Source organism: Typopeltis vanoorti, chromosome 12 (genome assembly GCF_054136105.1).
Source record: "Typopeltis vanoorti isolate ZY-2024b chromosome 12, IOZ_Tvanoo_1.0, whole genome shotgun sequence".
In the NCBI taxonomy this organism is placed as follows: Eukaryota; Metazoa; Arthropoda; class Arachnida; order Uropygi; family Thelyphonidae; genus Typopeltis; species Typopeltis vanoorti.
In genome coordinates this window covers 2,695,806-2,719,494 of record NC_143560.1, presented here as the reverse complement: position 1 = coordinate 2,719,494, position 23,689 = coordinate 2,695,806, and the positions used below count along the sequence as shown (strand labels likewise).

The 23,689-nt window shown below is 36.5% G+C and overlaps 1 protein-coding gene across 1 annotated transcript in view; it reads left to right on the top strand.

Annotated features, from left to right (window-relative positions):
- The first annotated feature begins 7,274 nt into the window (after positions 1–7,274).
- Positions 7,275–23,689, top strand: part of LOC150100548 (adenosine receptor A2b-like) — an 86,415-nt gene continuing 70,000 nt past the window's right edge. Inside the window, exon 1 of the mRNA XM_090402025.1 lies at positions 7,275–7,401. The gene's annotated coding sequence lies outside the window, so the exon portion shown is untranslated. The remainder of the gene's footprint in view (positions 7,402–23,689) is intronic.

The following is a 23,689-nucleotide window of genomic DNA, read 5'->3' as shown; positions in this document are numbered from 1 at the left end:
CCATGTCAATTCAAAGAAAATACGTGTTGCTATGTGATTGTTCTTCAAAGGCCTCACTAGAACTGCATTATACATGACTGGTTTCACGCGCTTTATCGATACATTCAAAAGGTGATAGTGTACATCAGGGATGCACAAACTTGTTAAGGCCGAGGGCCGCATAGTTCCACTGTTACTTATGGGAGGGCCGCCAAAAAAACTTGAAAGTTATCTACCATATCTTGTTTATTTTATTTATACCTATCATAATTGTTACAAAAAAGGTAATAAAAAGTAAGTGAATTTAATTTGATGCGTGACATTGCATTGATTTGACAATTGCTTTGATATTTGGTTCGAGTTTTGTAGTAGCCAACCGCAAAATTGATTCTAAATTTTCATCAGTCAAGCGGTTCCTATTTTTCGATTTGTTAATATTCGTGACTGAAAAAGTTTGTTCACAAATATATGTTGAGCCAAAGAGGCTTACACATTTTAATGCATTATCTAGCAACCATTTATAATTGTTTTTATCCACACAACGATAGAAGTTTAATAAATTGCCTCCTTCAGTAAATTTATTTACCAGGCTCTCATCGTTTTGAATGTCGACGAGTTCAAGCTGTGCTGATTCGGGTGCATTTTCGGGCAAAATGGCAAAAGGATTGCTAAATAAATCTGGCAACGGTTTCACTTTTTTAAAATCAGAAAACCGATCCTCGAAGGCTGATATCAAGTTATCAATCTTTTCAACATACACAGTTTTGAAGTTGACGAACTTTTCAGAAACTTTCTTATAATTAGGAAAATGGATGTAATTCCCTGACTTCAGTTGGATTTGAAATAGATTTAACTTGCACTGAAAAGACAAAATGTGGCCGTAAAGTTGAGTAACCAATTGATCTTTGACCTGAAGTCGCGTATTTAACGTATTCAAATGATTAGTAATGTCAACCAGAAAGGCTAAGTCACATAACCAATCCGTAGTTTTTATGTCAGGGACGTTTTTGTTTTTTTCAGTCATGAAGATTTCAATTTCTTCAATTAAATTTAGGAACTGCTCCAATGTTTGTTCACGACTTAGCCACCTCACTTCTGTGTAAAAAATTAAGTCACCATATTCACTTTCAATGTCTTCAAGAAACTTTTTAAATTGTCGGTGATTAAAGCGACGGGATTTTATAAAATTAATCGTTGAAACCACAACTTTCATGACATGTTCAAATTGAAGTTTCTTAGGGCACAAGCTCTCCTGGTGGATTATACAGTGGAATTGTATCAACTCATTGTCGTGCCGTACCAAATACTGTTTCAATAATGTTACCAATCCAGAATTAGCTCCTATCATGGAAGGAGCTCCGTCAGTCGTGATACCTGATAATTTTGTCAGATCTAAATCAATTTTGGAATACTGTTTCAAAAGCCCAGTGAACATGTCATTACTTTTCGTTTGATCTGACAATGAACTCATTCCAATCAGCTCCTCACTTACCTCAAACTCTTGCGTTATTCCAGGTGCAAATATTAACAACTGGGCTGTGGAAGTAATGTCAGTTGATTCATCAATAACTAATGAAAAATAGGCAAATTTCTTTGAATAAGATGTTAATTGGTGCTTTACATTTTCCGACATTGCAGTAATTCTTCTTTGCCCAGTCATCCTGTTTAACTGAATTTTCTCAACATTTTTGGCTGATTGAGGACAAATTTTTTTTGCAGCTATCTCAAGGTAATCTTTAACGAAATCTCCGTCTGTAAATGGTCGACACCTTTTTGCTATAAGGCGAGATATTTCAAAACTTATTTCTGTTGCGATTTCCGAAACTTGAATAGGTTTCGTAAACATCACTTGCTGACCTGTCAATTCTCGTTTCAAAAATGAAATCTTTTGTTTACGTAGCTCTTCGGGTAGATTTGAAAATGTAGAATGCAGACTTTCATAGCGTCTCCTTATACTGTATTCTTTTGGTATGGCTACAGCACTTTTGCAAATCAAGCACACGATATTATTAAACGAGTGCACAAAACCATATTTTTTGGTCCAGCTATCCTGAAACTGCCATTTTTTATCCTGTAGTTTGCGTTTCCTACTTGGCCCTGCTTTATCCAATTGTAGAATTTATTTTTTACCGTTTCCTAGGGGTGATAATTAATTGTAGCAACCGCACCTACGAAAACAAAATACTCATATGACAAATAGACGAATTATAAAATTTGCTAACATTATTATTAACCGATTATCGTAACTAGACAGGCAATCGTGACGTCACAGCTACTTTGCTTTGCGCATGTACCATTTTAAAAAATTACCTATCGTGTAACTTGTTAAAGTTAAAATAATACACGGTGAGGCGGGTCGCCGGCAAATCAACGGAGGGCCGCATGCTGCTCGCGGGCTGCGGTCTGTGCATCCCTAGTGTACATGCATCGTCATATCAGATGAGAGTAATAACAATAATATAAATGGCAATAAAACAGCCAATTACAGAAGAAGGTAGAATATTATAACTCGTTACGAGTAACGTTGAGAAGAAGGGCAATTTTTCAGTCTGTAACCAAATAAACAATAAAACACTTTGCTGTGTGGCAAGCTTTGTGGCATGGGAAAGCAAAAATAAAAATAAAAATAATTAAAGAGGGTTTATTGCTCTCTTGCATGAAATGACGTTATAGTGATAAAATACCCTAGTAATAATATTAATAATAATAATTCAGCTTGCTTACAGAAATCCTAGAAGTTCTCTACGAAAAAACGTTTGTTGATTGTTCTTGAAAGGCCTCACTAGAACTGCATTATACATGACTGGTTTCACGCGTTTTATCGATACATTCAAAAGGTGATAGTGTACATGCATTGTCGTATCAGATGAAAGTACTTGGGACTTGCTATAAACCTCAAGAAAAGGCATTGAACCCACTATACTCAGCTTCATCCTTGCAATATCTTGACACAATTTCCAATTTAACGGTGCTACAACCTCTCTGAGTGATTTTGTTTCCAATTTAACTCGAATGTATAAATGATGCTGGAAAGATCGAGGACTCATCGTGGGAGGCATTTTTGTCTGTGAACTGTGTATGTTCTCTTGGCTGATTTGTCTGTATGTGGGATCAAAAACCCAAGTTTCCGGAAGGAAAACCTTGCGACCTCCGTATGAGATGGCCAACTCACCTTCAATTGAAAAAGCCCGTATAGAGAGATTCCTCGCTTCATCAAAAGAATCGAATTCAGATCTTTTCCAATCGAAGGACACAATGGGCTGTTGTTATTCGAATTGCGCCGAGGGTGCTTTACGTGATGTGAAAAGATAACCATATTCTTCAGATGTGTTCATAATACCTGTTCGAGTATTGGGAAGGTGAATAAAATTCATTCAGATTGTAAGCGGGATAAGGCAAACAGTCTCCTGAAGTGAACCGTCCTTTTCTACAGAAATGTACACACAGGACGGTTCACTTCATCTTTTACTCCCCACCTCCTCACGATATGTCAGTGAAATCCGTGTTTATGCGTCGGTTTAAATGAATTTGAATAAGATGCCTTTCCGAAACAAATGATATATGACATAATGATAGGATTATAAGGGATGAAAAAATGAACTACGAGGGTGGTCTGAAAAGTTCTCAGCGTCGACCATAGTTGGCAACAATATCGGCAAGATTTTTTTTCTAAGTTGGTACATCTGTCATAAGCATCCATATGAAATTGCAAGTCATTCTATCAAGTAGTTTCTTTTATACAGCTATCTGAAGCAAAAGTGTTGTCTGTATCTTTACCCTTGAAATGGATAAAATTGAGTATCGTGCGCTTATAAAATTCTTTGTAAAAGAAGGTTTAACGCCAAGAAAAATTCATTCGAAGTTCATAAAAGTTTATGAGCACTCTTCTCCTTCGTTTTCGACAATTAAGAAATGGACTGCCGAGTTTAAACGTAGCCGTACCAGCCTTGAAGATGATTCACGTGAAGGACGTCCAAAAAGTGTAACAACACCAGAAATCATCGATCAAGTGCGCGATATGGTATTGGATGACCGGCGAGTCAAAGTGCGTGAAATTGCTGAGACTATAGGCATTTCGAAAGAACGTGTAGGATATATTTTGCATGAAGAATTGCAAATGAAAAAGCTTTGCGCAAGATGGATACCACACTTGCTCACAGCAGATCAAAAATGCACTCGCATGAAAATCTCTGAGCGTTTTAACAAGAATAAAACTGAATTTATGCGTCGATTTATTACTACGGATGAGACTTGGATCCACCATTACAGACCAGAATGCAAACAGCAGTCAAAACAGTGTACAGAAGCAGGTTGTTCAGCCCAAAGAAGACAAAGTCGGTTCCATCAGCAGGAAAGGTCATGGCGTCGGTGTTTTGCGATGCTAAAGGCATTTTTTTTTTATTAATTATCTTGAAAAGAGTAAAACAATAACTGGGGTATATTATTCCGATCTTTTAACCAGACTAGACGAAAAAATTCGTGAGAAAAGACCCGGTTTGCAGAAGAAAAAAATCATCTTTCATTAGGACAACGTACCTGCCCACAAAGGTGTTTTGGCAATGGGAAAATTAAGGGATCTGCACTAGGAATTATTGGAATATCCACCCGATTCCCCAGATTTGGCTCCCTCTGACTTCTGTCTCTTCCCAAAACTAAAACTCTTCCTCGCTGGTCAGCGTTTTTCTTCAAAACAAGAGGTGATTGCAGCTGTAGAGGGGTAGTTTGCAAATCTTACTGAGAACCACCACAGGGAGGCGCTGGAATAAATGTGTTAGTCTTAAGGGAGATTATGTTGAAAAATAAAAATAATTTTGAAATTATAAATTCGTTTTTTTTTTCATTGTTAGGCCGAGAACTTTTCAGATCACCCTCGTATATACGATTAAAATCTTAAAAAAAATATAACAAACATGAAAGATGAAAGAAATAGTGAATAATGTAATTTCGATATCACTCAAGAAAATTTTTTTTCTCTCCGATGTCTCCTACACATAATTATGAAGAAAGTCTATGAAATTTGTTTGTTTGTTTGTGTGTGTGTGTGTGTGTCTGTGCGTGTGTCAGAGAAGCGAGAGAAAGAAAGAAATTAAGTTAAATTACTGCGCTTATCTGTTTTGCAGAATTATTATTCTAACTTGGATACGTGATTGCAGTTTTTTGAACGTAGGCCTGTTATGCAACTGTGATAATTCCCGGATTTTTTTGTAACTTATATTTACGGTAGTTCAAAATGTCGCACGAAAACAAAACGTTTACGCGGTTTATGCATGAAAGTTCTCAACAGAAATTCTGATTCAGAATCCTTCTTCAAATTAACGAGAGGAGGCGTTTTTTCTTTTTTTTTTTTTTTTTGTTTTCTATAGAATCTGATTGCTACTGGGATTCATGTAAAACTCATTATTTGCAAAAAAATAAATTAATAAATAATAATAATAAATAAATAATGATGTTGGGGTTTCATTTCATGGCCTACGCGACTAGTTGAAGCTTTACGTAACTGAATCAGGTAAGATTTCTGAATTTTGTAACACAATCACTTGAATAGAGAAAGGGGGTGGGGTTACGATGTTGGAGCCGGAAATGTTCCAAAATAATGTGTCAGACTACAGTAATTAAACTGTAAGTAAAGTCTGCTTGCTTTAGATTCCTCTCCTCTCCTCTCCCACGTTTCACTTATGCAGAGGTCTCAGGGTTTTTCTGTCGGAAATTGGGGTTTTTCTTCCCTCAAACAGACAAGCCAATCAGAACCAAACAGAACACACGCAATTAACAGACATAACGCACCGGCCTTATAGCTTTAGTTGCTTCGGCAGTAATTCCAAATCACGACAGCCTATCCTTGTTTTGGTATCCACGGCGATTATTTTCCTTCCTGCTACGGCGTTGTCACAGTCTTGTCGCTGTCTTAATTTCTTAATTCAAATTCTGAACGCATCCCCTTCAAGTACTGCAGAAAGAAAAGGTATGACAATCAAATCGGTGATATTTGGTTCTGTGGTTGATCTTTTGGAGGTATTTGTGCACTTAAGTACACCTGATTTAATACCATTTTTCAAGATAAACGTTTTATTATGTTCGGCTACTTGAAACGTCGATAAGTGCAGAAATGTTTACAAAGTCGGAAGAGAGAACCCAATTGTCAAATTAGTTCGGGAGAGAAACTTATTGTCAAATTATATAAATGCGAGAGACGGCTTAAAGAGGGTGTTCGGTTATTAAAGCAATAAAACTAGAAAAAATGTCATCGCAGATTTTAACTGACGACAGTTTAAGCTGGAGTCGCGCTTCACTGAGTGTAAAGCTGTTTTCTTACGAATGCCTGCGTGGGAAGATTATACGGCATCTGCTTAAATTACAACGCTGAAATGGCCATTTACAGCACGGTCATAGCTTTAGGGGAAGAATACGCTTGGGTACACAAAGCTGGGAATAATAAACATCTGCATCACGACTGCCGTGCATCAAAATGATCTGTCGATGCATGTTATTTTAATAACGTGATAAACATAATTCTAATGCATTTACTGACGATAATGACACACATAACATGGTCTCAGTAAGTGCAACACGTTTTTATTTTAAAATATTTTTATAAACATATATTTGAATAAATCATTTATCTAGAATTACTCTGTTCTCTCTCTCTCTCTCTCACTCAAAAAAAAAAGAAAAGAAAAGAAAAGAAAGAAAGAAAAACATCCATCCCTCTTAAGAAAGCGTTTAACATGACGTCACGAGGTTGCAACTAAAATTACAACTGTAGTTGCCCTATAAGGAAGAGAAATTCGTCAATAATTTCTTGCATGCATTCTTATGACTTCCATATCATGAATTGCATTCGTTTCCGATACATTCGCATTTGTTATAGATTTGCCACAAAACAATTTTTCGCTGAACTGTGTGCATCAGCAGAAAGCACGTGAAGCTCATCATTATTTGTTGCGAGATGAAGCAGATTACAGTCCTGTCTAAAACACAGAACCGCTGTGTTACCTCGACTAGTGTTCCTATGCTAAGAGCGGCTCGAATCGGGGAATCAATGGCTGGACAATAAGCGGAGTCAGTCGTAGGTGTTACTTTACAGTTTGGTCATGTTTCTATGACAACAACTCGCCCATCAGACTCTCTCTCCTCCCGTACTCCACCGAGGAATAGCATCTAGTATAACGAATGCCTAGTTCATGCACCCTCCGTTGCCGAGGCAACAGATCCGGGGTTTGGAAGCCTCGCCTGTTGCCAACGCCATTAGCTGGCTGCAGCTCGCAAGACACACTTCTCTGGTGAACGTCGTTAGAGGCGAAGTTGCTACTTGGCGCAGGAAAGTGCTGTGTGGGTGGGTGGCGGGACTGACCACTGTCGGTTTCTTCGCCATTACGGGCGGACAACTAACGATTGTGGCACAGTTTGTTTGGTCTGTGAACGGTAAGCTGTCTGTGGTTGTTGTTGTGTATGGACAGTGATGTCTGTGGATGTCAGTACAACAACCTGTCTCTGTGTCAAACGGTTGTGTAGTTGTGTACTTTTCCTTCCTCAGCTTGCCAGATTAGGCCAGCCTCGGTGAACTGACAACCTGCTACTTTCGCTCTCTTCACTGTTTTCTAAATTAACTCTTGCTTTTGCTATTCTTAGTCGTGCCAATGTTCAATGTTTGTGTGGGCTTACTAAGCTCTTTGTCTGAGAATGCTGTTAAATATATTCCTGTTTTATTAGCAAATGTTGTTGTTGTTGTCTGTTATTAGCACTAGTTGTCCATTCTGTCAATGCAAAGTACTTTTTTTTTGTTTATTTATATCACTAACGTCAAAAATGCAAGTTTCGTAGGGAATTGAAGTCTCTACTCGGAAATATGTTAGTATTGCACGGATTGCTATTCGCTAGCTCGTGCGGTCACATCCCGCCAGTGGGTTAAAGTGTTAAATATGGCCGACTACCGGGAAGGTGACTGTACCCATTCCGTCACATGCAATTGGCATCAACACTACTCAGCGAGGATTATTTACACTTACGGACTGCACTCGGCATATTCATTCAACCGACGTCGTCTATTCATTAAATACTGTCTTTCAGGGTTGTAATTTTGCAAACGTAATTACATGTGGCGTCTCTTTCGTGCAATATTTGAACAGATCCATTCGTTACTTAGATAGGAAGTATGAAACCACTCGCATATAAATGAATTGAGTATTGAATTAAGTAAGTTTATCTTAAAAAAAAAAAAATGGGAAACCTTTCAGATTTTAATCAACCGACTAAACTAAACGTGTTTTCCAAATATAAACCAGATTTGCTTCGATTTTATTATAAGGAAGCAATAATTCATATTTGATGTTGCACACTCTTTTGTACTGATTTCATACAGCAGTTACTGATACTAAAAAACTCTGTATAAAACTGGAACAGGAAAGTGGCTTCATCGTCAAGAGATTCTTTTGCCTTTTGATAACAGATGAATTTTTCTTTTTATTGCCGAAATAGATGCATGTCTGACTTGCAATCAACAGCACTCCTGGGAAATAAATCGTTCTCGTAGCAGAGATACAGTATGAAAATTTATTCTACACAAAAGTTTGACGAAAGTTTGATATCCTCGTTGTTTCCGGGAATTATGAGAAGAATTTATTCCTTGAACTGAAACGGTATAAATTGATTTTCAGAATTTCTTTTCTTAAATGATTATTTAGAGTAAACGTTTAGTGCGTATAAATTTGAAATGCTTTTCAAACTTCAACAATTACGTAGAATGCTTTCCATTTCGAAATCAAAAAATAAAATGAATGATCAGAATCTGTTTGTATTCAGCATGTGCATACGATGAAGGTTGGATAAAGTTTTTAAAATTAATTTTAAAATGTTAAAATACTGGTTTCTAATCTAAAAAAAAATCGAAAAAATTTAAGAAAATCATTCATTCTTTGTGACCAGATAATTTGTTTTTACTACTTCAGAGTGGAGGGTTCCGTTTTCTTGACATCCCAAACTGTGACATTTTTTAGAAATTCTTCCAGATTACGACACGACACGACACACACACACACACACACACACACACACACACAGTGAATAATTTGAATTTAGTAGCTATTTCAAGTAGCTCAGTGATGACACAATAATTTTGATTCCTTTGTTTATTCAATCTGCAAACTTGATATTAGGTGATTGCGATCCATTCCCTGCTTATATTTAGCCTAAATGCACATTCGCAAATAGACTGAATGACTTAGTTCGCAACTGTGGATTACTTGGCAAACTATTTTAGATAGACTGCTTTCAAACATATCCAAGGCCAGTTGGCTTTAGGGGATAAAAGAGTGATAAGGTTGGTATACTGCAGGTTTTTATAGTCAGATTGTTATTGCGAAGTAATAACCTGGTAGTAACGCTAAAAGAAAACTTGTATTGGTAAATATATTAACGTGATAACTAATTAGCCATCACATCAGTATTTAATTTTACCAGCCACAAATTATTTTAAGGCATATCAAACCATACATACACTGATATACGTAGTAACATCAGAATACATTAGAACAAGAATCTTCGAAGTTTTTGCGGCAATCAATCGTAACACATTTCTTTGAATACTACTGCTCTAGATAAGTGGTTCAATCTTAATGCTTTTTATGTCTCATTTAAACCACGAGTTTTAAAACTGTTTTAAATGAGGGCTGCGCCATTTAATACCACCGAGTATTTTTATGCAACTTGAATTTGAGTTATTTAAGTAATTAATTAACAACGCATTTTTCTAATAGCGTAGCTTCTTAATTCAAGTTATAAGCTCAAGCCGAGGGTAACTTAGCATGGTCAAGGTCCAAAAATAATATAATTACATAGATTTTATGCTTCGAAGAACGCCCTCCAAATTTAAAAAGTACTTCACTCCAAGATTAAGGGATAGATTAGCAAATTCAACAAAATGTATAGGTATATTAAAAAGAAGCAAATTAAATTATATTCGTTTAAATTTATACCTTTATTCGAGTGCACTTCGTTAACCATCTGCAAACGATTCGCTATCTTTGGGGTTGAGAACTACCTCTGATTAGGCTATTCCGATATGGTTTCTGACTTAAACTGACATTTTGAATCTTCTGATTTTCTGGCAAGAGGCGAAAGATCTTGGGAAAATAAATCAGAAAACTGCATGATATCTTAGCAAATTTGAAGCCAAGTAAATAACCCAATTAACAAAATGCGTTTTATCACAAATGAGTAGTAAAAATAGTTGTTTTTCTGCTACATACGTTTTCAACAGATGTCGCCAAGGCAACTTTTCATGAGAATTGTTATCTTATAAAATTTCGCCTTTGTTCTGACTGGGTCACAATCTTCTTTTTCTTCTTCTGCAGCTTCTTCCACTTAAGTGGGGTCACTGTTTGTAATGAGTCTCCTCCACACCTTCCTGTCTTGGGCTGTCACCACATCCAAGTTCTTCATCTTCAAGTCCTCTTCTACCAGCTCCCTCCATCTCTTCTTTGGCCGCCCACGCTTCCGCCTTCCTTGCACATCCATCTGCATGACCCTTCTTCCCACATATTCGTCCTCCCTCCTCATCACATGACCAAACCATCTCAACCTTGCCTCCTGTATTTTCGCTCCTAAGTTCGTAACTTTCACTGTTCCCCTGACATAGTCATTTCTCAGACGATCCTTTCTGTTCACACCGCACATCCACCTAAGCATTCTCATCTCTGCTACTTCCATCCTGCTGATGTTATTTTTCCTCAGGGTCACAGTTTCTATAGCATATGTCATAGCTGGCCTCACTACTGTCCTATAAATTTTGCCTTTCAGATTGATCGGCACCCTCTTATCGCATAACACTCCAGCCATCTCCTTCCAGTTCTTCCAACCCGCTTGTATCCTGCATCCGGCTTGCTTCTCAGCTCCTCCATCTTCTTCCACTGTTGAACCTAAGTATCTAAAGTTTCTCACCTTCCTGATGACATTTTCTTCCGGCTCCTGGCCGCTGCCCACTGCGCAACACATATACTCTGTCTTACTTCTGCTCAGTCTCATACCTCTCTCTTCCAGTACTTTTCTCCATCTTTCCAGTTTAGTTCCCCTCTTCTTCTCTTGAATCTGCACAAAGCAAGATGTCATCTGCATACATTGTCCAAGGCGCATCTTCTCTCACCTCCTCTGTTACCACCTCCATCACAATATTAAACAGAAACGGACTTAATGCTGACCCTTGATGCAAGCCAACTGTTACTTGAAAACTTTCTGTCTGTCTCAGACAGGTCCGAACACTTGTCTTCGCATTTCTGTACATCTCCCGCAACAAGCTGACATATTTCTCCGGCACCTTCTTCTCCCTCAGACACCTCCAGACTTCTTGCCTTGGTACTCTATCGTATGCTTTCTCCAGATCAATAAATGCCAGATGTAGCTCCCTTTGTTTCTCTCGATACTTTTCCATCATCTGCCGTAACCCAAAGATAGCATCTGTTGTTGATCACAATACGTGCAGCAGTCGCCACCATCTGTTTGCAGTCCACTCCAAACAAATCCCCTTTCTTCATCTTCTCTTGCTGTTGCTCTTTGGAAAAATTCAACTGCATTTCGTCATTCGTTTTCCTGCCTGTTTCCTAAATCTATTGTCTTTCTTTTCAATGTTTATCTTGGTATGCGTTTACTTTAGATTCAGGAAATTTTTTCCTTCGCTTCTCCATAAAAACAAAGAAAACGGTTCCAATTTTCGGAATCAGAATTTTGGAAACATAAGAGAAAGCAAAAAACTGCTCTTTCTTCCACGTCACTAAGTATTTGGCGATTCTCTCAAGTGATCTACTCCTTGAACATTTGTTTACTGTGCATGTTTTTATTATTATTTTTTATTTGTGGAACTGAGAAAAAGAATTCCCAGAAATTGATAAATACTCAATTGCTCAATTCCCGAATGGATAACACGTTCGTTCAGTCAACTTTTTCTAGACAATTCAGGAGATACTTAAAATATTCTGAAAAGGGATTTTCTTGGCAGATGCTTCGACTCAAAGAGTAACCAGGAAATGCAAGTAGAACACTGCTACGTCTACAGTGTGTTAGATATCAGTTAGCGCCGTAAGTAAGAAATTTAGATCTCCTGAATTCCTTACTTACGGATGGGTGACCTCCCCCCCCACAAACTTTAAAAAAATATCTAAATAATATACGCAACCGTTTTTCATAAAATTTTGTAGAAAATGTTAGATCCAACCGCGAAATTTTAAGATTCTTCCATCTTCCTTCTCTCAAGGGATAGTTTAAGGTTTCCAGCTGATTTGATTTCGGAGTGATAGCTCGAAGTTATTTTGCTTATCCCCCCCGTCCCTTTAGACCACTGTAAGATCTAAGGTGGAATGCGTGAGCATTCTTTCCTGGGCGCAAATTGAAAAGGGAAGCAGTCCGTTAAATAAATCCTTGATAGAGGAAGCAATTTAAATCCCCTCCCCCCGAGAAAAAAGTACCAAGATCCCTCACTGCTTTATGCTGTACTTAAATTTCTAACTGAACTTCTAACAATGAATCGTATCGCAGTCGGAAGAACAGACTTCGGTTGGGATTCGAATTCTAGTGAGCGAGAAACATTTGTTGTAAACATTTCCAGTTGAAAGTGAGTTAGCCAGTCTCTCATGGGGATGGTCTCCATGTGAGACTCCCCCCCCCCCTCTATTTCCGGATTATTTCGGATGATTCCTAATTTGAAGTAATCATTTTGTGAGTGAAACAATCACGTGTGCTTTTTTGCATAACTGAAAACAAAATATTTTGCAATACATAATTTATTATGACTAAAACTTCTGAAGAAAAATAATCGATCTTTCTTTAGAAGCGGGGTGTGCTGCGTTTATATTTCCGAAAATGAACGCAGTCTTCACTTCTCTACACTGCAAGGATAAATGGGTGAAACGTTACACCCAACTCGATGCTAACAAGAAATTTCTTTCCCTGCACTTTTGTTTTCAAAGAGAGAAAAAAATCAGCTTTCAGACATGCCGATTGAGAGAAAGAACGGAATACATCCAGTGATATTTGAACTGTCCAATAATAAGATTTTCCAGTAAAAGACAATTTACTTTGTAGAGTTCTGTAGGTTCGTATGCCGACGATCGACATTCGAATTGAATGCGAGACTAATTTGGGGCATTCGAATATTATAGGACGAGGAATCTTGTCGATTGCATTTGCAGAAGACTTGGGAAACGAAATGCAGTAGGAAAGGATACATGCTTGAAAAAGCAGGGGTTGAACTGGAGATACGTAAAGGAGGAGAGAGAGAGAGAGAGAGAGAGAGAGAGAGAGAGAGAGAGAGAGAGAGAGAGAGAGAGAGAGAGAGAGAGAGAGAGAGAGAGAGAGAGAGTATCCTCATTCCAAATGAATGATGATCTTCAGGGCCATACTGTTCTCTCTTGGGGAATATACCTTCTGCGTTTCAGAAATTCATTTATCGCTTCAAAAGTGAAGTCTTATTCACAATGAATGAAAGAAAAACAATACATTGAATGGATCAGCCAGTCACTTAGATAGCCGATTCAGAATCATCTCACATTTTTATTTTATTGCGCTTCATGTCTAACCGTTCCCTTGTCCTAAAAACGAAAGGATTTGTACAGTTCTTGAAAATTTGCGCTCGCTCTTCTAAATGTCACGTTTTGCTGGAGGATTAACATTACCAGGACATGCGATCCGTATCTGTCCGTGCTGTTAACTGAGAAGGTTAAAGGTTACGTAAAGGTGAATTACAACATAGGATCATCTTCGTTCATCGATGTTAGTTAATCCCAAAGTTTTAAATATACATTTAAATCTTCGGTTTTCTTGAAGAAGCCTTAGATAATATTTGACATTGCTATAGTAAGAGGAGAATGTTAATGCCTTGGAAATCATATTGATTAGTAATTCCTTAGCTAATCCTTAGCTAATCGGAAGAACAGCATTTCGAATGAAAGAAATAATCTGAGGAGAAAAGAAAAGAAGAGAAAGAAAAACACTCACTACGTTGTTCTAAAGAAAGAAAATTTGACAGTTGTTAGCTTACCTTTTTAATAGCTCATTTTATTTACATAACAGAATTCATCTTGTTGATTATTTTGGACAGCTTAGATACCAATTTGCCTAAGAGACGGTAAATGGACAGCATCCAGTGATTTGGTGAGGTTTTAGTATGGCTCAGGCGCAGATAAATTGAATCTTGTCGCGATTTGTCTGGCTCTGTGGATACAGGATTGTCCATACCACTCAGCAAAAAGCGGGCTGATATTGGAGGCGGACTTGGTCGGTTTTTTGTCACACGAAATTCATAGAAAATAAACGTCAAGCCTAATATGCTTTAATGACAAACTTCCATGGCAGAAATAGCAAAAGTAATTTATTCGAATTGCACAGAATAAATTATCATAGACCAATGGTTTCCACAATGAAGCCCTCGTCGCTCCCACTAGAGCCCGCAACCAAAATAAGTTGTAGCTGAATATTACAAAGTGCAATAGAAAAATTCAGATTAATATCTAGCAGCAAATATCACAGGAAACAATTGCATCAATGCCACATGGATTGCTAAATTTATTCTCGACGCTTCGCTGTTTGTTTTCTTTTTACTTAAGAATGTCATAGACAATGTTATTTCGATTTTCTTTCTGACTTAACCTTTGTTGACAAATTAAAACGGGATGATTGCAAGTGCGCATCATTTCGGTATTCCTTCGTGGGACAAACTGCAAATAGAAATGTTACTAATAAGAAGTTTAGTCAGCAATCGAGAGAAATGATACCAATGTCAGCAATAAAAAGCTATTTAAACCATCGAGATTCACAATTTCGTTATCGGGAAAAATCATACGCGATGCAAATATTATTCCATTACTAGCAGTGATGATATGGCGGCAGATTGGCTGTTAAGGAGTTAAGTGAATCGACTGCTTAAGAAGGTCGCATTTTTCCTCTCTTTACGAAAGGATTCAAAATTAGCCAATGCGCAAGGGCGAGAGTTCGTAAAGGGTATGCGACAGAGAGAGGAGTCCTTAATAATAACAACGAATGTCTCATGATCGAATATGACAGACTGCAAGTTCAGGAGAAAAAAAAAAAGAGCCCCCCCCCCACCCCCCATGAGCAGTTACGTCCAGGCTGTGCCCTACAAGGCTGATATTTCTTTATTACCAAAATGATTAACTTTTTCATTAGCACCAAAGACTGCGGACAATTTAGGTTTCATCTCCATATTCTATTTTCACTAGTAGTTCTACAATTTTTAAAAGCGAATTTAACTTTTCAACTACTGTATTTCCATCTATGGGTCTTATCGCACCGTAAACAATTAAAATTTGAAAATAATTTTAATTTATAAATTAAATTAAATTTTTAAAGATAATTTTTATGTGAATAAAATTATCTTTAAATTATCTTTAAAGATAATTTAAAGATAAATTTAAATATATTATTTAAATTATTTTAAATAATTTTAAATAAATTAATTTGGTTAACAAACATGTTTTCAAGATTATCTAAGTATTAGATAATCAGGAACCTACTCTAGAAACCAAATATTTTATTTTTACAAGCTATTTCAGACTCCTCATGACCAGCGTGATAAGTTAGGTAATGAAAATCATGTGCTACCTAAATACTTTTCGGAAACATCTCTCCCAGAATGTGTAGGTTGAGAAATGAAGACCACTTAACCAAGCGGTCTTCATTTCTCAACTTAACGAGATCATTTCGGCAGAATTCAATAAAATTAAAAACTAAATTTTGTATTTATTAAAAGGGATGTGTTAAAATTAAAGCAATTTGGAGATGCTAAATGGAAAAAAAATCGGGTACCTCTGGAATCGATATTTACAAATTAAAACGTTTATCAACAAAATGAACTCATGACCAGTCTATCCAATGCTTCCAGTACTTCAAAAGAATGTAGAGAGAGAGAGAGAGAGAGAGAGAGGGAGGGAGAGAGAGACAGAGAATGTAGGATGGATGGATGGAAATCAGTTTGTCTTCAAAACACGTTGTTGTACACATCAACAACGTGTTTTGGCAACATGACTGAAGTCCTTTTACATTACTTCTGAAGTGCTCGTCACGGATTCAGTCTTAAAAAATTTGTGTCGCGTCACAGTTCAGAAGAAAACATTAAAGTTTTCCTTAAACTCTTGTCATTGCTTATTAATTGTTGACGTTCCGAAATAGTGGGTAGAACTGAAGGAATTTAAGTGGGATGTGACATCATAAGAAGCACGTGCATATTAGGCGTCTGTTAAATGGCAGCTAGTTATGTGTGTTGTAATTTATTTGTTTTCTACCAACTGGTAACATGAAGAAAGGGCATCTTCACGGTGTGTATTGAATGGGCTACTTCTTTTACATGTATTTGAGCAGTTCCCAGCAAACTAAAGATAATAACTAACAAGCAAGCGTATTATTTGCAATCTGATTATCATTTGGGGGATCGAGATGAACTTTGGGCACTGCAATGCACAACTGCATAAACGTGAAGGGATGGAAAAGAAAAGCATGTTACTGTTCCTATGATCCAGCTATCTTAAAGACAGAAATCTCTTTCTTACAAAAAGATTTTTACGAGGAAAAGTATAAACATCCCGTTTTCAATGAGGATGAAGGATCATTCTCCGTGTAGAGCGATTTACACGGAGAAGTAATCCTGTCTCACTGTCTTACTGAAAGAAAGTTCCTAACGATGATGAAAAAGACTAGCACCTCAAGGATGATCCGTCTACACTTTCTCTTTTTAATTGGGATAATATTCCAGCGGGTAGCTAAGAGCCACATCAATGTAAACTTATAATGTGAATATGGATTCCCTCCCCCTACTTCTGTGTGCTCTGAAATGAATGGATGACGATTTATTTACTGCTAAGCAACATAGACAACTGTCTGAGGTGCGTATATCATGGCAATTATCACAAACTCTTCACCAGTTTGTGTTATTAGGTGGCAGGTGTTTTAGACCATTCTTCCTTCAATGCGATCTCCTGTTCATGTATTTTTGTTGAATGCACCAATCTGGCTTGTACTTGCCGTTCAGGCTTAGTCAGGTTTTCCACGTCATTTTCTCATAACTATTTAGCAATAGCCACTGAAGTACGGCATGATCTATGGTGATGGTGATGAGAGAGACTTGGGCCATTTTGGTGCAACTGTACAATGCAGAAAGCATTACATCATCCATAGCTGCTGCATATCCTTTGGAGTTTTGTTATTTAATTTTTTTTTCTTCCAGACTCTGCAACCGAATGCTCGAGTCCGTACTATTACTCAAATGTATAATTCAGTACTGGTGGCGGGTGTAATTGTCTTGGGCTGTTTCTCTGGGTATACAGCAGGCCACAGGCATCCCCGCACCATTAGGTTAGGTGTACGTGAATTGGTCCCACTCATCGGATTGGAAAAGAGGATAACATGATTCATCTAAGCATATCACGAACTTCCCCTGAGTCACAATATTCTTATTACTTATCACTGTATTAATGTGGCTACTCACCTGAATCTCTATAAACTCTCTGAACTCCTGGCTGATCATTTCCACTTTGGACTGCTGAAATTTCCGTACCATCTTTCCGAACCCTTTGGTCCTTTGGTCCCTCACATTTTCGTCTGCTAATATTTCCTGAGTTGAGTTTTGGATGATGTAATCTGTTCTTCAATGTCACGAACCCCACTGATATGGCATGCGATCCCACGTCTTTCGAAGTTCCCAAGTTCTTCACGCGCCATTACATCTACCCCAGCGGTATACCTGTTCGTCTTGTATAGGATGTATGAACATATAATAGGATTTTTCGTTCTGAAATATTCTAAAACAGAATATCTCATGCTTATGTCTCTGCAGTGGAGACTAGCATTTAATAAACAAGATAAAAATGTAAAATTCGAAAGTTTAGGGATAATATCCATCTAATGTTTTATTGTATAATCATTTTTATTATTCGTTTTGTTAAGAAGATTGATCTAAGTATTTTCTAGGTCTTTACAAAAAGCAGTTCTTCTTGGAGTTTTATCGGGTCATTTATCATTTCATGTGAAAAGTCTGGCGTGACTGAGAAGAAACACAGAATTCTAAAAGCGTGCTATAATAGTAGATTCCACTTCTTTCTATTTCCTCTATTATTATTATTATTATTATGCAGTTTGATTCTGTTCAAATGGACATATTTTCTACTTTTTTCCCCTTATTTTCCCTTTTTCTTTTTGATAGATGAATGCATGCAGTCTAGATGTCGCTTCAAATAATACAAACAAATATAAAGTTCAATATAAAAGGAACTTCTCTCTTAGACAAATCACGCCACAGATAGTTTTGTCTCGATTACCTAAACCATACTGTTTAACCATATTATCTCAGTCAAAAATAAACCATCATATGCAAATATGTGAGTCAAGTACTGAGCAGAAAGTTGGTTGCTATTAGAAGCAACTACTTTGTTTGTTGATTGACGTTGTTTTTGTCAAAGATGTTTCTCACTTTCCGCGGAAAATTACATTCTCTACGACTTCAACAGTAGTGTCATTCAAAGGAATTTTTAAGTTTTATATTTGTAGAATTTAATTTACATATGAATTGATAGATTGATCGCTCTATAAAATTCACATTCTAAATGAAGTGGGTAAATAGTTGAGTAATAAATTATCCATGTTTTCTTTTTCCTTCTTCTCTTCCTTTATAACCGCCCCCCCCCCCTCCCCTTTCAGTTTGATTGTGCCGAAGTGCTCATGGGCATCATAAAAATGTTGATACTCTGAAATGACAAGAATTGTGTCTGTTTATGGAAGAATTAAAATTTAGACATAAACTTGAAGAACATAAACCGATTTTCCTTTAAATTTATTTTGAAAAAAAGTTTGTACATAACGGTAACAAAAAAAAACTTTGAACACTATGGCTCATTCCACTGGTATGAAATAAGCTTACAGCAGGTTCCTCGTACTGAACACAGTGAAATACAAGAAACAATGTTGGAAGATGTGCAGTAATTTGAAAGTCATTGAACTCATGCTTCAATTGGAGATAAATTTAACCAATCATCGCTATTTCCTTGGCTTATAGCGTGGTCTAGCAAAAGAATACCACGTGTTCAAAAGGAGTGGCCCCAAGAGAGAACACTATTTCATGTTCAATACACGCCATCATCCAATCCTCAGTGATAATTCTTCATCCGTTGAACATAAAGCCAGAACTGATGCAGAATTTTATAAAATACTTTGGTCAAAGAAGGTTTTACTTAATTGGTTTACACGACAACAGTTTTGCAATTTTAACTTCTTTGAGTTAAGCTGATTTAAACCTTTAAATCAGCAGTTTCTTAGTTTCTGGATAAAAAGAGAGCTATCAAACATCGCTTGAAGAACTGTTCGATGCTATCGAAATTTAAGATGACGGATGTCACAAGGATTTTTTACAAGGATATTCATCGCTAACAGCACCCAGATAATTGGGTGCTGTTAGCGATGAAAGATTCTGCCAGGATATAAGTAGCATGGAAAAATATGATACTTATACCCTAGTAGGATCCCGCCATGAGAACTATTGTTGGTTTTGCTCTGCGTAATAAATCAGAGTCAAACATGTTTTTCCTCTTCTATCTATTTCTCTTAATGTAACCATAATATGAGTTTGTAAGATTTTAACAACTGTTCTTTAATCCTTCTTCTAAAGGAGATATGGGGTTATAGGATATACGTACTTATAAATTAAGGAATTAAAAAAAACCGAGAGGTGTCGTAAATTTTTAGTTATAATTTTCTTAATTAAAGTATAGGTAAAATATTTGTTGTTGTACAGTGGTGTCGAATTTTCAGAAATGGTCCTAAGAATCAGGATACGCCGTCTGAAAAACTGCATTCTCGCAACATTTAAATAAACTGATTTTTTTTACTTTAAATGAGATCTGAAAAAAAGATACTACAGAACCAGATTCTACAATGCACTGGAATCCAATTCTATAGTATCAGATTCCAGTGTGCAGTCAGAAAGTGGCATAAAATGCTTTCTTTATTTGAAAAAATCATACAAAAAAAACTGGGTTCGAATATCTCTAGTGTGCAAAGAACCTTTGATAAGTGCTTTTCAACCTAAGGTGACTTAAGCTGGTTGCAAAAGGAGAGAGGGGCAGGATTTTTCCTAGGAAAAGCTTTAATCCCCTCCACCCCTACTCGATAAAGTAGACAAACCTCTCTAAGCATTCCGCAATTGGGAGATATTTGATAGGTAGATTCCGAGACAAGTTCAGGGACTTCAATGAAATGTGATATTTTTTTGTAAGTGTGATCAGACATCATTCGTCCAGACAAGAAATATTTACAGGCGATTGATTTCGGGAAACCTCCAGTTATTTAAATTCGTAAAGAAAAATTTAAGGAGTTATATAAAAAAAGAAGATTTTATTGCGTTTATCCAATTGTCAGAGTAAAATTCAAGAATAAGTATGATAGCTGGTGTGTGTAGTATGTGGCCTCCCTGGAGATCCCTCTTAATAATAATATTTTTTTTTCCTCCTCAGATAAATTGCATACAATATATATAATAATATATATATTGTGTACATTATATGAACACAATTATGCATAACAAATACTTTCTCGTACATAAAGTTGTTTTAAATAATCATAATAACAATAACTGTTTACAACGTATATTATTACAATATTCATAATGATGATTATTACAGATGTTTCTTTGCAATTTTACACTCTATATATGCAATATCAATGAACATAATCACTCCATATTACATACTTCTGTTACAGTTATTACATACATTACATACATTTGATTACATATGATACATTACTTATATTTGTTTACATGTAATACTTACATTACATACATTTGTTTACATATAATACATACAGTACATGTATTGGTTTACATGTGATACGCACATTACATGCATTTGGTTACATATGATACATCTTGGATGAGAACTATATATATATAATAATATATATGTGATAATAATAATAATAATAATAATAATAATAATAATAATAATAATAATAATAATAATAATAATAATAATAAAAAGGATGGTGAAGGAGATGTATGAGGGAACAGAAACTCAGGTCTGGTCTAGTGTCGGCATGACAGAAGGGTTCCCCATTGTCGTAGGGCTACACCAAGGGTCAGTTCTGAGCCCCTACCTCTTTGACCTGGTCATGGATGTACTAGTGGAGGATGTCAAGAAGGAGGCACCATGGAGCATGCTGTTTGCCGACGACATTGTTCTATGAATCATCCCGAGAGAAGCTTGAAAATACCCTGGAAGAGTGGAGAAAGGTATTGGAGGAGAGGGCATGAAAATTAACCGGGAGAAGACTGAATATATGTCAACGGGGAGTGACGAGGATATGATCATACGACTTCAGGGTGAGAGGCTAATTTCAGGGAAGAAATTCAAGTACCTTGGGTCGGTCGTCCAGAGGAATGGTGACCTGGATGAGAAAATACAGCACCGAATAACATGCGGCTGGATGAACTGGAGTAAAATGAGCGGGGTCTTGTACGACAAGAGAATGAGTTGTAAGAGGAAAGGAAAGCTGTATAAGATGGTGGTGAGGCTGGAGATGCTCCATGGTGCGGAGACGTGGCCTATAACAAAGGCACAGGAGAGGAAGATGGAGGTAGCGGAGATGCGGATGTTGAGATGGATGAGTGGTGTGACAAAGAAGGACAGGATAAGGAATGACCACATCAGAGGGACGGTTAAGGTGGGACCAACTGGCAAGAAGATACAAGAAAGTAGGCCGAGGTGGTTTGGAAATGCAGAGAGGAAGGGTGAGGAGTATGTTGGCAAACGAGTGGAGTATATGGAGTTGGAGGGAAGGAGGAAAAGAGGCAGGTCCAAGCTCAGGTGGAGGGAGGTGACAGAGGATCTTAGGGAGAAAGTATGGAGTCCGAACGACGCCCTGGACCGGAGAACTTGGAAGAGGAAGGTTAAAGATCGGTGCGCCGACCCCGTTTAACATGGGATAAGGCATAGTGAAATAATAATAATAATAATAATAATAATAATAGTTTTTTATTGTTCTTTCAAATATTTACATATGTACAATGATCATCTATTCAGTATATTATTTTACAAGGTTCAGCACTTTGTGCTACATATAATGAGATTTAAATAGTAATGATGATTACAGTTTTTTTTTATATATATAACAATCATAATAATAATTTACAATTATATTGTTCAGAGTTACATAAGTTGTATAATATTACATGTTGTAGTTTACTATTTTTTTTCTTCAAGTTTGAAAAGGCGTGATTATACAACAGTATTTACACATATGCAATCTGAATATTATGTGTCCTTATTTTCACTAACATACGGTGTAAACTCATGATTTACATTTAAAAGAATTTTTTTTTTACATTGCATACATTTGTTATAGTTATTATATACATTACATACATTTGTTATAGTTATTATATACATTACATACATTTGTTATAATTATTATATACATTACATTCATTTGTTTACATATGATACATTACTTACATTTGTTTACATGTGATACTTACATTACGTACATTGGTTTACATATAATACATACATTACGTACATTGGTTTACATATGATACATACATTATATAATACATTGGTTTTCATGTGAGATACGTACATTACATGCATTTGGTTACATATGATACATCTTGGATGAGAACTAATTTCTTTGCTTTCATCCTCGAAGCTTATATGTAAGCTTATCTGAGGATGCCACCAGTTGGTTATTATTTATTGTTTTTTTTTTTTTTTTGCTGTGTTGGGAAGCTACGAAATCTATGATTGAGAAATTCGCGCGCACGCACTCACACACACACACACACACACACACACACACACACACACACACACACACACACACACACACACACACACACACACACACACACACACACACACACACACACACACACACACACACACACACACACACACACACACACACACACACACACACACACACACACACACACACACACAATAACTTGGAATGTATTGATGCGTCGCTGAACTGGGAGCCTGAACGAATAATGAATATATTGTGTTTCATTAAGTTTGTGTGGTATTTTTGGGTGCGTGTTTCTTGTATATATATATATAATATACAAGAAAGTATATATAAATAAAGTATATATAAACATAAATAAAGAAAATATAGTATAAATAATAATAATAATAATAATAATTTTTTTTTATTTTTTTTTTTTATGTCTCAGTATAAGTTACATACAATAATAATATTTACAGTATTTACAATAAGGATTATACAGAATTTTTTTTTTATGTCTCAGATGAATTGCATACATTGTTGCTGTTGTAATTATATGTATATAATATTTATAATGCATTACAAGTGTGTATAACAGATACTTGCAAGTTAGTAATTTTCTTCCTCGAAGCTTAGCAGAGCTTATCTGAGGAAGATAATAGATCACAGAGGGTGGTGGTTTCATGGTTGTGTTCCTATAGTGGTCACAAGCCAGGTGTTGATTTTACTGTTTGTTGGTACGTGTTTGAAAGACTTTGACTGCTATTACAGTTTAACTTTTTTTTTTTTGTGTGCAAATAGGGTTGGATTTAGACATGGTGTGTTTGTTTCTTTGTGTTCTTGTAGTGGTAGTTTTTTGAGAGGGGTGGTTGTCGTGGTATGTGTGTGTGTGTATGTGTGGAGGGGGAGAGAGAAACAGGAATTGCTCTAATTTTCATTC